Source organism: Myotis myotis, unplaced genomic scaffold (genome assembly GCF_014108235.1).
Source record: "Myotis myotis isolate mMyoMyo1 unplaced genomic scaffold, mMyoMyo1.p scaffold_m19_p_8, whole genome shotgun sequence".
In the NCBI taxonomy this organism is placed as follows: Eukaryota; Metazoa; Chordata; class Mammalia; order Chiroptera; family Vespertilionidae; genus Myotis; species Myotis myotis.
This window is the reverse complement of record NW_023416390.1, coordinates 11,965,162-11,979,199: the sequence shown is the minus strand read 5'-3', so window position 1 is coordinate 11,979,199 and position 14,038 is coordinate 11,965,162. Positions and strand designations below refer to the sequence as shown.

General features: G+C 38.5%; 1 non-coding gene across 1 annotated transcript; it reads right to left on the bottom strand.

Annotated features, from left to right (window-relative positions):
* Positions 1-5,937: 5,937 nt before the first annotated feature.
* Positions 5,938-6,044, bottom strand: LOC118662300. Its single transcript, XR_004969688.1, has one exon. It is a non-coding gene; the product is annotated as a U6 spliceosomal RNA (small nuclear RNA).
* Positions 6,045-14,038: the final 7,994 nt, after the last annotated feature.

The window sequence follows — 14,038 nt, the reverse complement described above, 5'->3', positions numbered from 1 at the left end:
AAAATTCCCTCTTTTCTGTAAGGGAAAACATTTACAATATTAGTGGTTAAGACTTGGACATCCCTGGAGGCTATTTTTCTGCTTAACACAATAGCCTTTTCCACTTTCAACCCTCAAACTGTTGGCCATTTCTATTCTTAACTATTCCTTCTCTACATTTCAAATGAGCAGATGAGCCTTCCTTTACTCCAAAATATTATTTGTAACTTTCTACTCCTTTACAAGATTAAGAACTTCTTAGAAAAGCAGATGCTGTATATTACTTATTACTGTCTTTTTCACAATCCTAAGCACAATGAAAGAGAAAAGGTTGATAAAGTGGACTTATTGAAAATTAAAAACTCCTCATCAAAAATAACACTAAGCAGTGGGGCAAAATTCTCAATGTCTTACGTCCATTCAAAAATAAATTTAAATGGGATTTTTTTTTTTTTTTTGCTTCCAGCCATGTCTAAGTAACAAGAATCTAAATTACCTTTCTTTCCAAAACAACTAAAAAACTGGACACAGCATATGGCACAATTGTTATTAATATTTGAACAGCAAACAATGAAAGACAGTAAGTCCTGAGATATGGGAAACAAATACAGAGAGAGTTTTTGGCCATGGCACAGAATGTGGAAACCCAGGCAGAGCACCTCTCTTCTGATGTTGGAGAGAGATGGAAGTCTGTGAGGCTGGGTTTTGCAGGATAGAAATCAGAGGAGAGAACAGATATCGGTCTAGGGAAATAACTCTTTAAAAAGATAGGAGAGACAGTAACTGGAACTCTCACAAAGCCAGAAAGAGTCTCCGTTCTCATCAGGCAGACTGGAAAACCTTGTAATGTTTGGGTGCAGTTCTCAGAAGGTTTAGCTTCAATATTAAGACAAAGGTACACTTAGAATAAAAGCTTAAAAGTAAGTTCTCAAAGTATCAAACTGTAAATAACTGAACTGTATACCAAAACAAAGCCCAGAATATCTACAGGAATACAAAAATATCCAGTATCCAAAAAGGTAAAATTCTCAATGTCTGACATCCACTCAGAAATGAACAGAATTAACACGTCTAATTAACAATGGAAGCAGGAAAGTATGACCCATAATGAGGATAAAATCAACTGAGTAAAACTAATATAAGAATTATACTGATTATAGACTTAGTAGTCAAGGCATTAAAAGAGTTATTATAACAGTACTAGAGGCCCGATGCACAAAATTCAGGCAAGGGGCTTGGCCCCCACCCACCACAGCTTCGTCCAGAAGGTCATCCGGTCTCTTTAGCATATTACGTTTTTATTATTATAGATTCAGTAAGTTAAAGAGGCTAGAAAAAAGATTGCACCTGGAGGCTAGAAAAATAGAAGACATAAAATGACTCAAATTGACATTCTAAAGATAAAAACTACAATATCTGAGATGAAAAATACGACAGATTAAATATTGGAGAAAACAGATTAGTGAACTTGAAGACAAAGCAATAGAAGCTCTCCAAAATGAAACCCAGAGGGAATTATTTTTAAGTTGGAAATTAAAAGGAGAGAATGTCAGTGAACTGGGAGAGAGCTTCAAATACCAAATATACATGTAATTGGGGTCCCCAAAGCATGGGAGGGTTTTTTCCAGTTCTGATATATTTTAATAAATCTGCTATGAATACTCATATGTTATATAGATGTATGCTTTTAATTCTTGCTGTGTCATAGGATCCTACATGTTCAACTTTTTAAAGAAACTGTCAAATAATTTCCCAAAGTGGTTTTAAAGTTTACACTAAGTCTCAACAATGTATTAAAATTCTAGCCGAAACCGGTTTGGCTCAGTGGATAGAGCGTCGGCCTGCGGACTGAAGGGTCCCGGGTTCGATTCCGGTCAAGGGCATGTACCTGGGTTGCGGGCACATCCCCAGTGGGGGGTGTGCAGGAGGCAGCTGATCGATGTTTCTCTCTCATCGATGTTTCTAGCTCTCTATCTCTCTCCCTTCCTCTCTATAAAAAATCAATAAAATATATTAAAAAAAAAAATTTTTTTTAAATTCTAGTTCCTTCACATCATGGCCAATGTTTTGTATTATCACTCCTTTTCATTGTAGTCATTCTTCATAGGCTTATTGGACAGTCCTATGTATTTATTTTTTAAATGTTTGTTGAAATCTCTTGACCATTTTTTATTGGGTTATTTCTCCCCTTATTATCAAGTTGTACGTGTTCTTTATATATTCTGGATACAAGTAAAATATAATTATTGTAAATATTTTCTCCTCTTCTATGGCCTTTATTATTTTCATAATGGTGGGGTTTTTTTTTAATCCTCACCAGGGTATATGTTTTTATTGATTTGAGAGAGAATGATAGAGAGAGGAGAGAGAGAACATCAATGTGAGAAATGAACACTGATCTCTTGCCCCCCATACGTGCTCTGGCTGAGGATCGAACCCGAGGCCTACGCGGTATGTGCCATCATCAGGAATTGAACCTGCAACATTTTGGCGTGCGGGACAACACTCCAACCAACCAAGCCACCCAGCCAAAGCCATATTGGTGTGTTTTTTAAGAGTTTTGTTGAAATCCAAAGACATACTGTAGGATACACATATTTGAAATACAGGAGGTCCTCAACTTCGTTTTATTCAATGTCATTTCATTGAAATGTTTATGAGATGTTGTAGAAACTTTTGTGGGGTGTTTTTTTGGCATATGAAAATTTGCTACTACAGTGTTTTCACCGTTCCTATTAGTACATTTTCCCCTCTATACTTGCATTAAGGCCTTAAAGCTCTAATAAATAAAGCTCTAACAAACAAAAAATTCTTATTAATTTGATAAGATTTTTTTTTCACTTTTAAACTCCCTTTTAATATACCGTTATTTTCCATAGTATAAAGTGTCTATTTCTAATTATCTAAAAACCCCTTAATAGCTCAACTACATATGAAATATTTTATTTCCCAGGCCTGGCCCAGTTCTCCCGTTATAGTCTCTAGTTCATATTTTTCAGTGGAAAAAAGAAATTTTAATTAAATACATCTTCATTTTGGAGTCTTTAAGACAAAATTTCAGCAATTAGGATCCTGACTGATATTTCAAACCTAAAAACAAATTGGCTGCGTCTTTCTTTTGTGTAGTCTTCTCTCTGGGTTTGCAGATCAGCCGATGTGACATGAGAATCACAATAGGCCAAGCTTCTGCCATGAGATCAGGGAAAATCAGTTTCTCTCCAGCAAAAACAGAGCAACATGTTTTCAAATCTCACAGCTTCCAGCCAGCCCTGATGCTTTCGTTTGGTTTGTGAAGCAGTCCAACCTTACTCTCTCGTGTTGTGTAACAGTCTTTGTTTCTGCCCAGACAGCACACATGCATGCCCCGCCCCCCCCCGCCCCCGCCCCCCCATCCCACACCAAAACACACACACTCACAAAAAAGGGACTGGGAGATGGTTTTCTTGCACTGGGGAGCTATACCTGATTTCCCAGTAAGAAAAGATATCTGATCTTTTTAGCTCTCTTTGTTTTCCCTCTCCAAGTTTTACAGCCCTTTTTATCTGTAAATTAGAAAAAATTGTACATACATTTTCCTAATGCGCTGCATAATACAACTTCATACATTTAGAAAGCTGACAGCTGCCCTCTGAGGTGTAGGCTGGCAGCCTAAATCCCAGAGATCAATCATCTAGATGTAGTGATACCATGCGATTGCTCCCGGTATGTATTGCGGCACCCAGGAACCACTTATTTGAGATATGCCATCATAACTCTGATAGATTAAAGCACCACATCCAGGAAACAATCGTGCAGGGGGGAAAATGCTATCATAGATCTGCCGTGTTACAGCCCAGAACCCAGCAGCCAAGCGGCAAGCCTGTGCTCAATCGGAGCTTCCAGAAACCTGTGAAGCAGCGGGCTGACAGTTCTGTTCTTCAACAGCCCATTATGAACTAATTAGCATACATGAATTGCAGATTTGAGGCATTAAAGTGATGTACAAATCATTAATTTTTTGTCAAATCCATGTCATTCTTGTGTATGCCTTTCTATGTTAATGTTGCATGACAGTGAAGAGAGGTACAATCCTCTGTGTGTAAAGAGGAGAGATTGGTGTAGCTGATATAATGAGATCTATTTAAACATATGTATTTTTTGGCTTTGAATATATCTGCTTGCGAAAAAAAAAATGCTACACTTGTCCCATTAGGGTTAATTGTGAAAAGATGTTAATATATTCAAAACCCCAGGGGTAGTTCTACATGTTGTCTGGATGAAACCAGGGATGTAAGACCAACTTCACATCTGAGCTTTCTTTTTAAAGAGTCCCCTTTTGATGAATAAAAAGAGCCATAAATTCTTTCTCACTGACTATGGAAGATGGAACTGGTTAGAGGGAGAGTTGAGCTTTTAGGTGTGTGAGGCCTCTGATGGAACAGATCTATTCTTGCTAACCTAGTGCCAAAGTTAATTTATAAAGACGTATAATGCAACACAATGAAAAATGGAAAACAACATCAAAGCTGATTTTTTCTACTGGAAAAAGGCTTCTAAATATTAATTTGTGGTTTTCTGCGTTGTTTCTGTCTATTTAATTACTAAAGCCATTTGTGCTTAAACAAATGCTTGGTGTTCCATTTGAATTTCTTTTTTCTTATTACAGTGGTGTCACGATGCTTAATTTGTTAGCCTGTAATAGTTTCCATGGCAACAGAGTCTAATGTTATATAAAAATATGTATGTGCTATATGTGTATTATAAACATGCACCATAGGTGATGATGACTTCATTTCCAAAGCACATCTCAGAAGACTTAGCTCTCAAGGAAACCCTAACTAAAAATGCAGATACACTTTGTGATGTGAGCCTAAAGATATGGTCACAAACTTGATTTCCTTTCTCACCTGGGGAAGAGCGGAAGTTCTGAGGAAGGGGAGATTTTTGCCCGCTGTCTTCTGCCTGAGGGCAAAGCCATCCATCCCCAGGGTCACACTCTATGGACCTTTTTCTTCTCCCCACTTCCTTCCCCTCCAATATTTTAATCACACAAAATCCAGAGAAAATGAAAACCATGGACAAACTGCAGGGGGAGAGGTTTTTCCAAAGGAAATTATAACATGAAGATGGAGGGATTGCACTGGGAAAGGGTGAGATAACTTGTTCCATTTGTGTTCGTGAGAGAGAGGAATTTATAATAAAGAAAAACATATACATATGGATCACTGCCACTTCAGTTAGGCATTTCACATACCTCTCAGTAAATATTTAGGGAGGTATTATATTATTCATTTTAGAGATAAGGAAGTTGAGGCTTACAGTGGGTGAGTTAAATTTGTCATGAAAGATTTGCCAAAGCCTACGTTCTTCATACAATGTCATCTTATTGCCGCAAGGTCTTCTTTAATGCAAGGTACCAGCGCCATAAACCCACCCCTTTCAGATTAATTAACATCAGACCTACTCACCCATAGAGGGGAAACTGGGCCAATGATAATGATATGGAGATAACTTTGGCAGTTAACAGAATCAAGCTGATGAAAGGGAAGACTAGCATGGCCATTATTATCAGTAGGTGTTATTTTAAGCTTCATGTAACAACAACAATAACAACAAAACAACCACACTGGCTTCACTAAATAGGATGTATTATCTGTAAAACATCACAAGTCCAGAGATAGGCAAAATTATGTTGGTATGGAGGTTCAGAGACTTGGGAGGTAATCAGTTGCCTATCTTTTCGCTGTTGTGCCACCCTTAGTATGAGGCTATAATTTTCTTGCTCATAAAATGGCTGCAGCCCACTGAACATCACAACTGCATTCCAGATGGAAAGAAAAGGCAAATGAATGAACCATTTGGGCTCCCTCCCTGTAGGAAAAAATCACAATTTCAATATTGGAGGCCACATGTTGTACTTTGACTCAAGTGGTTTCCTTAGTATTAACCAGCGAAGTGTCAAATGACCTCTGGGAACTGCAAAATACAAAATGCTTCACAAATATGTGTGCTGTCTTTGTGCAAGTGTCGTGCTAATCTTCTCTGAGTGACTCCAATTTTAGTACATATGCTGCCAAAGTGAGCATGAGCTTGTCTCTTTTCAATAATAAACAATAACTTTTAGGAAGCCCTCACCAAAAGACTGTGGTTACTTATATGCGATTGGCCAATCATCTGTCAAAGGCCACCCCATAGAGACAAGGAAGCCTTTTTTAGTAAAATGGGAGTGCTGTTAGAAAAGATTGGAAAACGGTCATTGGGTAGGCAATAGGCAATTGTAATATTTCATGATAGATATTTCCTTGTGACTTCATCAAGAATATATACCAATAGAGAGAAAGAGGCGGTTTCTTGGCTCTTCAGTTTTCATTCTTACACTCTTCCTCAATTGAATCCTTCTAAGATGGAATACTGAGTAGCTGCCTTATTAGCATTGTTGTTATTTTTGTTATTCAAGTTGACCTGGATTCAAATCATGGATCTGCCATTTTCTTGGTCAAGTTACTAAAAGACTCTGATCCTTAGTGTCATATTGAAAAAATGGTTACTCTAATGCAATGCTAGAGATGCCAGGTATAAAGTGATTGGTATATAGTTGTAGTGGTAAACACTACTTGTTGTCTGACAATATTCATTCCCCTTCTCCCTTACTATCAGGATTTCATTTTGTTTAGGATGGTGATATGCCCTTCTAATATTGCTCTCTTCCCCAACTCCCTTGCAGCTAGGGAACAACTAAGTTATGGCCAATGTAATGTAAGTGAAATTCCCTGGATAGAGCTTTATTTCCTGAATAAAACCTTATATTTTGAAAGCCCTTTGCTATATTTCCTTTTCCATTATATGCCTAGAGGTATTATAGCCATTTTTTTAAAGCATAGTACAAGAACCACAAACTAATATAATGGCAGTAGGAAAATAGACTTTGGGTCCCGGAAAGCACCATTGAAGCCCTGAACCAGCTTCAGATTGCCCAACTCTAGATGTATTTTGAGAGAGAGAAAAACTTGTAGTAGTTTAAGCCAACATTCCTTGAGCTATATTTTATATACAACCAAACACAATCTATGGTGACACAGGTTTTTGCCATGTAGAAATTGTTTTAATCATCATCATAATTATCATCGTCACTTCTACTTATGACAAGGCCCCAGGATGTCCATACCTGTGTTTTTACTTATGGGCAACTACCAAAGGGTTTGACCATGGCCCCATGGAAGAAACTTACTGCAGAAAGTATTGATCAGGAGTCCCCTGGAGGTTGCTAGACAAATCCTAATTGCCTCAGGAACTTGGGAGAAAAGAACAGGCAGTAGTCAAACTCAACCATAGAGTCTGAGGGGACTGCTAACCCTGGAGAGCCATGTGCATGTGTTGAACCCTACTGCGTTTCTCTGGGTCTGTAGTTTGGAGATCTATAAGTTTATTGTCCTCTAACTGCCTACAAACACTGGGTGACATTAAAAATATCTGGGATGGGACTAAAGAGAGATCAATGCTGAGTAATGCATAATCTGACAATGATTCTTTTATGGGTAATGTTAATCACCAGTAATTAGAGATGGATGAAGAATAACCATCTTTTCACCAGTTTATATTGAACGTAAATCTCTGATGAAATTTGGCCACATATAAAGATGCATATTAAACATTTATTAGGAAGAACACAAAACAGCTCATATAACCTATTCTAATAAGTCTGATTAAATTCTAGCTCTTAGTTGTTAAGTGTTCTAACTATACCAGTGTGTGCAATGTTCACTTGAGGTGGATAAGGCTATCTTCTAGAGGCAGGATTCAATTAACCTTACAGTACATATCAGGCCATTGGGGGACCAAGTAAATGGCCAGACATTGAGCAATCTAGAAAACAATATCCCTAATGATACAGGCCATAGGGTTTTCTAAATTATTCTGTTTATGCCATCAGGGTGGGAATCTCTAGAAAATTTTATATAATGCATTTATTATCACTATTTTCATACCCACTTCTAATGTTCCTAAATACTAACTGATAAGTCATTAATTTTTTACCAGTGGAAACCCCTTTTTAACGTGCATCATGCTGACTAAGAATACTCTGGTGCTGTTGGAACATTAAGATAGCTAAAACCACCCTCATCTTGCTAGAACCACCTCTGGAGGAGGGGCTATCTGATTTTAAGGCTAGCTGATGACACGTAGAGTGTAAATTTTTGGGTAGGGCAAATGCTCACACTAGTGGTATAGCTTGAGCTACCTGACATATACACAACTTAAAGGGGAAAATGCCTACAAACAGTCCAAATGTGTTGCCTTAAGAGGTAACCTTTTGTAAGATAGCCTATTAATATCATCAAAAATTTTCCTATTTAGAATGAAAATAGAAATTTTAGTTGCTAATATTTATCTTGGAACAGCATGAAAATAGGGTAAGACAACATTAAAAAGCAGAACATCAAATTATGAAAGTTTGGATTTATGAGATAATCAAATATGAAATAACAAAGAGTTATTAGAAAATTAAGATAAAATACGATAAATGTTGACTGAGAAGTTCAAAACAAACCTTGTCTTGTTATCATCTCTCTTCTATTTTGACCCTACAATGTGTGTATTTTGAAGGCCAGCTCTGATTTTATAACCACTTATGTTCATCTCTTTGATAATTTCTTTTTTTATTAATAAGTACCTACTCTATGACGTCTAATTTGTTTTTACATGGGAAATCATGGGAAAACAAGGAGTTCCCAAATATGATTACAGGCTTGTGATCATATTTGGGAACTCTTTGTTCCCAAATTCTGCTGTGGGGGTTCAGTGGGCGGATTCTGCTGTGGGGTTCAGTGGTCGGATTCTGCTGTGGGGGTTCAGTGGTCGGATTCTGCTGTGGGGGTTCAGTGTGCGGATTCTGCTGTGGGGGTTCAGTGGGCGGATTCTGCTGTGGGGGTTCAGTGGTCGGATTCTGCTGTGGGGTTCAGTGAGTGGATTCTGCTGTGGGGTTCAGTGTGTGGATTCTGCTGTGGGGATTCAGTGGTTGGATTCTACTGTGGATTCAGTGGTGGGATTCTGCTGTGGGGGTTCAGTGATTAGATGCTGCTGTGGGGGTTCAGTGGTCATCTGAAGAAATAGGGTCTACACTACCATCCCTCACACAGTTGGGAGGCCTTCTGTTTCATCCACTTGCTTTATAGCTTTATGTGAACGAGGTTTGTGCTCTTTGGCTATTCTTCTGAAGGAAGGTAAGTACTCTTTTGTTTGTTCACTCCTTGTATCGAGAAGATCTCATTGTACTGGAGCGAGAGCACTGATGGAAGCCAAAACTGTGATGAAATTGTTAGCTTTCTTGAGGGAGTGATGAGGGATGCATAGAACTAATTTCTACCTAAAGAAACTGGTATTTCTCCCCCCCTCCCCAACACAAACAACAATGATATAGTGATATTTCGCCTTTATCCACTTGTGAAACAAAGATAATTTTTAGCCTCCTTCATAGAAATGACAAAATAAAAGCTCCTGTAAAATGTTTAGTTAGACACTAAATGCTAAGTCACTTCTTAATGAAAATCTACTGAAGTCTTTATTGCTTGATCTTCTGGGAATTAAAAATCACCGGGTCTTCCTTGAAACTCTCCACTGGGAATAGCATATGGCTCCTACATTCTGTGCAATTAAACTTCCTGGAAAGGAGGAGTCTGGGAAATTATAGACCACTGAGTTGATAGATTAAAACACAAACAACTAATAGGTAAATGGGTTAAATGGTTAAGTGATGATCCATCTGAGGATTGGCCCTTTCTCCCTTAAACCTGATATCAAAGGATGAAGGCCATGATAAGGAGTTCAAACACACTCTAAGCTTGAAACAGCTTTGGAAAAACCAAGCTGGTTTAACTGATATAATTATTGTGAATTCATTGAAGTCCGAACAGCAAAGTATTTAAAGCATTGTCAGGAAGCATTAAATCTCCCTCTGATACTAGGAATGAGAAAAGGTAAGACAGCTCATTTTTTTTACATGAAAGCAGGATTGGGCCTGATTAGGCTTTGAAATATTTTCCCCCAATTTTCGGCAGCATTAGATTTTGGCTAGTGAAATATAAATGAACATCAATTGTATATGACAACTGCTGATCCAAAGCATTTAAAATTCCCCGAGTGTTCTTTTCTCTCTTCGCCTGGCTGCCAGTCTCCTCATGAAAGGCAGCTCAGTGGAGGAGGCGCTGGCTGAGCTGTGAGGGTTAGAAAGATAGCCCTTTGTTTTGTGAGGACATGAATCACTATCAGGGCCATTACAAGATTTCAAGCCAGGTCACAGCACTCCAAGCCATTCTGCATTTTGCTCAGAGTCCAGGGAGCTCGGAGACTTGCTGCCTTTTTGTTTCAGTGGAAATCAAACCTACTTGGGTCACCTCCTCCTCCTGCTTCCGTTTGAAACCAAAGAGCTGAAGAGAATAATGTAAGCATCAAACGTTAAGGCCCCAATAATAAAGATGAGCAATTTGCCTAGTAAATATTTTTGCTCGTGATTTAGAAAACGAATCAAGGCTAAAATATATGAGCTATTTTTCAATTTGTACTTGGAGAGAAATGTAATCATGGATAGTCCTTGGCCATCATAATAGGTTCTTTGGAGCAAGTTCAGAGGCCAAAATAAACAGTTCATTATATACACACTAATTTAAGAGATGAAGTTGATTTGGCTTTTTGGAATTGAGGTCCTTATCTTTCCATTAGTGTAGTTTAAAAATATGGTAACAGGATTCACCTACCATTCCAAGCTCTTCTCTCCAACTCCCTCCCCCACCCTTGACTTGATTTCCAGATCTTATCTAAAAGATCTATTAGAACAAAGAATGGACTAATTAAGCAACTAACCCCAAGACTATGCTGTTAGCCTGGGGGGAATTGTTTTATTCCATTAATTCGAGAGCTGTTACTTTATCTCCAGTGGTAATTGGTGTGTGAAGTATTTCTCTACCCACTTATATGGGAGGAGATACCACCATTTGCTCTAATTTGAACCCAGTTTTATACCATGGTTTAGACTGGCTCATCCTACATTTTTCTGTGTTACTAATCTTGGAAGAGGCATCCCTTAAAGTAATTTGGAAGACTGCCCCATCTTTATCTATTACCCATGCAAATGTTTTGTGTTTAGCTAAGGCTGTAGCTGATAGAACCAAACTGCTTAGCAGATTTTGGATTGATTCTGCTTTCCTCAGCCCAGTCTGCTCTTTGCTATTTGAATTGAGCACAAAAGGTCACAGTGAATCAATCAGGGCCTAGGTTTGCAAAAATGAATAGAAGGTGGTCAGTCATGGTAGCTCTCTTTTGTGAGAAGGTTATTAAAGTTCACTGGAAAACAATTTCCCCAATCTCACATTTATAATTGAATACTGCTGCTGTGAGGTTTCAATGAGATGAAGTGTGTGAAAGTGCTTCATAAACTTTGTAAAATAAAGTCTGAAAAGACCTGTGTAGTTATTAACTGTGCTTCATGCTAAAGAATGGGATTATAGGGGAAGCGTCACTGTCTCATTTATTCCCTTCTCTAATGTTTGAATTTTTAAAGCTACAAATATGTATGACTTACAAAATCAGCAATATTTATAAGAATCTTTCCTTTTTATAAGCGTTTTCCACAGGAAAGGATGTAAAAATAGGCTATGTTTTACCATCAACACTCACTGTGTTCTGGATTGCAAATGACTAACACAGGGGTAATAATAGCGTTTCAAGGGGAAAAATCGAATATCATAAATGTGGTCAAGAATAGGAAAAATGAAGCTAGATTTTTTCCAGGATCATCACATATTCTATAGGTATGATTTGAAGATTATTATTTTTTTTTAAATTTGAAATGTGATCTTATTTTGCTGTTAGCTTTGGGTCAAATCAACATAATCATGAATATTTAGGGACCTTGTTTAAGAATCGAACATTAGGCCATCTTTGGTCAACAAAAGGACTGTCCCATGTGAGAGTCTGTGTAAATGAAATCAGGACAAATATAGAAACAGAAATCCCAAACACAATGGGAGAAGGTGGAAGGAAGGTACCTAGGAGGACCCCTTTATGAAGGGGACAAGCACCCCACCTCTTATCCCATCTTTAAGAAATCCTTACCTTGCTGTTCCCTTCCTCGTCAATGTTCTCATTCTGGCCTCCAAACAGCCAGGCCTCCTCTGCACTTTTGAGTCAGAAGACTGGCATTCTAATACTAGCTATGCCATTTATGAGCTGTTTGAGGCTGGGTCCATGCTTTAAAGTTTATTGAGCCTCCTCTCCTAGACAGAGGTCTCTGAGGATTAAATGAGATTGATAACAAAAGCACTCCGGAAAGTGCACACCCACCAGCAAAAGGAAGATGGAACATTATTTATTTACTTTCCATACTAGCTTGTCTGTGTCAACATTTATGCAACTGGCATCCCATTGCCTCAGGACCTTGTTTTCTGTAGTTAATCTGATAAACTCTGCTCAAGTGTTAGGAGGTGCTAATGAGTTAACTTAGTACCCTTCTCAGGTAATATATTTACATTTGGAAGGAACTAAAAGAAGTTTTTCCTACTGACGTTTGGGAAGAGGAGGAGATGGTGGGAAAAGTGCCTTCCTCACTTGCCAGACACTCTGATGGAGCTCCATATTCATTGTTTTTAAAACCCACACAACAAACCTATGCGGCGTGTCCACATGCAAGATGTCATAACAGCATTGGCTGCCTATAAGTGGATCAATTCATCAGGGGAATATTAAGGTTATAATGTGATCAAAACAGAAAAAAGCATCATTGTTTGGTACTTGCATCAACTGCATTATTTGGTGCTTTTTTTTTATTTTAATGATGTGTCATCAGGATTATAAGAATGTCTATGCAGCCCTAATGATAGTGGTGGAGCAGACAAGAAAAGTACTTTCTTTCTTTCTTTACGTTAAAAAAAGAAAATAGAATAGAATATGTATAGTGAACTTCCATTTATGGAGATTTCCCCTCACTTGTTTCCTCTACCACCCCTCTTTTTTCTAAAATCTATTAAAACAAATTAATGACTTTGAATTATTTCAGCCCTACAAAACAATGATGAAAAAATGATAATTTTTTTCCTTAAAGAAGATTTTGTCTTCATTGACCAGGGCGTTCTGAATACTCTGAAATACAGCTTATACAGGGAAGTTGGGTCTCCTTAACTTTCCCCTTAATTGCCATGGTTACAGGTTGTATACTGGTTACTTTCATAGTGACCAAGGTGTATGTGTGTTTTGTTTTGATTTTGCTTTTATTGCTTTGACCAGACCTCTTTGTTTGAGGACTCGGCTTTTTTAATGTATTTGGTGGTATAGCAGATGTGTTGGTGCCCTGCCCGTACCATCCCAACACTCACCATTCCTGAACATAAAGATACAAACACCTGCAATTCTCTCTCCACTTGAGAGATTCATTAGGAACAGGGCTGGTCGGAGTGCCAGAAAATTGACATGCTTGGAGTATTAACCAGTCAGTGGTGCGGGAGGACAAGTCCAAGCTATGCTCCATAGTGTTCCCCAGGGGTCCCAGCAGAATGGAGCCCCAGATGTGCTCCACAGTAACCTGCTTATTAACACGCCTTATATTGGCTTTCTACTCTGTGTTGTCTTGCTTTTCCACTCCCTGACCCCTCTCCCCTGGAACATTCCCCATAAACCACATGGACACAAATCCTTGTCTCAGGCTCTGCTTCTGGGGAAACCCAGACTAAGAAAGTTGATACCAGGAGTAGTTATGGGAAGCAGACACTCAGAATGGGACACGGATGGGATAGATGGGGTAGCCCCCATTACTGATAAGTGAGAAAATGACTACCTCTGGCATTGCATAGCATCACAGTGTCTTGGGTTTCACCTCTGGTGGATTGAGAGGGGAAACCTGTGGAAGGGTCTGTACTGGCTTGTGCAATAGGTCCAATGCTTAAAAGACATAGGCACAGGCAGTTATGAGCATTGGGGAATGAGTTCGTTGTTGTTAGCATTCACAGAAAGGAAGAAAAAAGACTCAGGTCAGAAATCTATCAACTTGGAGCATGGTATGAAAACCAGAATGCCTCAGTTGCAGTGTTAAAAG